This window comes from Lathyrus oleraceus, chromosome 5, assembly GCF_024323335.1.
Source record: "Lathyrus oleraceus cultivar Zhongwan6 chromosome 5, CAAS_Psat_ZW6_1.0, whole genome shotgun sequence".
Lineage (NCBI taxonomy): Eukaryota > Viridiplantae > Streptophyta > Magnoliopsida > Fabales > Fabaceae > Lathyrus > Lathyrus oleraceus.
Window position 1 is genome coordinate 40,168,309 of NC_066583.1, and position 2,228 is coordinate 40,170,536.

The 2,228-nt window shown below is 40.4% G+C and overlaps 1 non-coding gene across 1 annotated transcript; it reads left to right on the plus strand.

Moving 5' to 3' along the window:
• Nucleotides 1–871: 871 nt before the first annotated feature.
• Nucleotides 872–978, plus strand: LOC127089716 (small nucleolar RNA R71). Its single transcript, XR_007791273.1, has one exon. It is a non-coding gene; the product is annotated as a small nucleolar RNA R71 (small nucleolar RNA).
• Nucleotides 979–2,228: the final 1,250 nt, after the last annotated feature.

A 2,228-nucleotide genomic window follows, 5' to 3' on the forward strand; every position in this document is an offset into this window, starting at 1 on the left:
AGTTTCAGGCTCACTTAATCTAGGGTTTAAAGGCTCCTTATAAGCGGTTCCACTTCGTAGAGTAATGGCATTAGCTTGCCCTTTCGGGTTTTGTTGAGGTTGTCCAGGGAACTGTCCTCCAGGGGTAGTCTGTGGGGCTTGGTTTAACGCTACCTGAGAGATCTGGGTTTCAAGCATCTTATTATGAGTAATGATTTGATCAACCTTGGTTCCTAACTGGGTAATTAGTTCGTTAACATGGACGCTTTGGTTCATGAACTCTTTGTTTTTCTGTTTTTGAGCAACGATGAAATCTTTTACAATTTCTTCAAAGCTCGGGTTTGGCGGTACAGGTTGCATAGGTTGATTTGTTCTAGGGGCTTGGTAACCTTGTTGTCTCGGAGGTGCGGTATTTTGAATAGGGTTATTATTTTTGTAGGAGAAGTTTGGGTGATTCCTCCATCCAGGGTTATATGTGTTAGAAAATGGGTTCCCTTGGGTATAGTTCACTTGCTCAGTGTTGGTTTCATTTAACATATTGCATTCGGCGGATTGGTGTCCTTGCGTTCCACATATCTCACAATTCGGCGAAACTGCGGCTACAGTATTCGGAGTTGTACACATATGTTCGACTCTAAGGGCCAACGCGTCCATTTTAGCCTGCATCATGTCTATAGAGCTTAGCTCATGTATTCCTCCTTGGGCTTCCTTCTTTTCCACTGTCGCTCGTTCTACTCCCCATGATTGATGGTTTTGGGCCATATCCTCGATAAGGGCACTAGCTTCAGGGTAAGGTTTATTCATCAGTGCGCCACCAGCGGCAGCGTCGATGGTCATCTTAGTGTTATAATGAAGTCCATTATAGAAGGTTTGGATGATTAGCCAATTCTCTAAGCCATGGTGTGGGCATGCTCTTAATAGTTCTTTATATCTCTCCCAGGCTTCGAACAACGACTCTCCTTGGAGTTGGGTAAATCTAGTTATAAGGTTTCGAAGAAGAGCGGTCTTACTTGGGGGAAAATATCTAGCAAGAAAAACTTTCCTAAGGTCATCCCAAGTTGTTATTGAATTGGGTGGAAGGGAATCTAACCATGATAGAGCTTTATCTCTGAGGGAAAAGGGAAATAATCTTAAGCGTATCGCCTCAGGAGAAGCTCCATTGGTTTTAAAGGTGTCTGCTAACTGAAGAAAGTTTTTTAAATGTTGGTTTGGGTTATCAGTAGCGAGACCTGAGAATTGTCTCTGTTGCACTAATTGCAGCAGGGATGGTTTAAGTTCAAAATTATTGGCTGGGATAACGGGGTTTACTATACTGGAACTAGGTTCCTCGTTTGATGGTTGGGCGAAGTCCTTAAGAGGTCTTCGGTTTTGTTCTTCGGCCATAGCTATCCTATTCCTATGGAAAAATAAATGTGCGCGAGCGTAACGTTCAGGTTCAGCTAGAGGGTCTACTAAACTTCCGGCACTGCGAGTCTTTCGCATTGACCGGTGGGTAACAACCTTAGTCTAAACGGTATAAATACAGGGTAATGAAATTTGACGAAATTGGTCCCCGGCAACGGCGCCAAAAACTTGATGCGTGTTTTTCGCAAGTGTACGAATCACGTCAAAGTAATATAAAAGATTATCGAATCCACAGAGACCAAGTGTCAATCTATCAAACCTGTTGTTATGGTGTGTATCTAAGGCAACTATTTTTAAGGGTTTTAATAAGGGTGCAATGGTAAATAAAATTATAATTTTAAATAATAAATAAAGACAGGCTCGAATGTAATTCACGCAATCAATGATAATCCAGTACTTGTTAGTGGAACTACTTATGGGCAATGTTTTCTCCTTTGAAAAGAACTAATTTAACAGGAACTGTCGCTTTCGCGTATTCAGAACCGAGTTGTACTCTCTAATCAACCCCTCCTATTGTCACGGATAAAAAGGTGCGTACTGCGTTAGAGTAGTAAACCTATTTTAAGAAATATAGTATCTTAACTAAGTTGAAAAGTATTTTAACCTGGACTTCTTAGCAAAAAGAGGTTCTTACGAACCAGAGTTTAAACTTCCTAACGCGTCCGAAAATCGTTTTAAAATCTCTTTTCTTTTTAATCTAAAATCTCCTAATAAACTAGACAAAGCGCTTTTGGCTGTTTTTGAAATAGTTAAAAACAATTACTTGAATTGAAAGATAAAATAGCCCTTAGGTGTTTCCACGAACAATTGTACTGATTACTGGTTTAATTACGATCCTTACATTC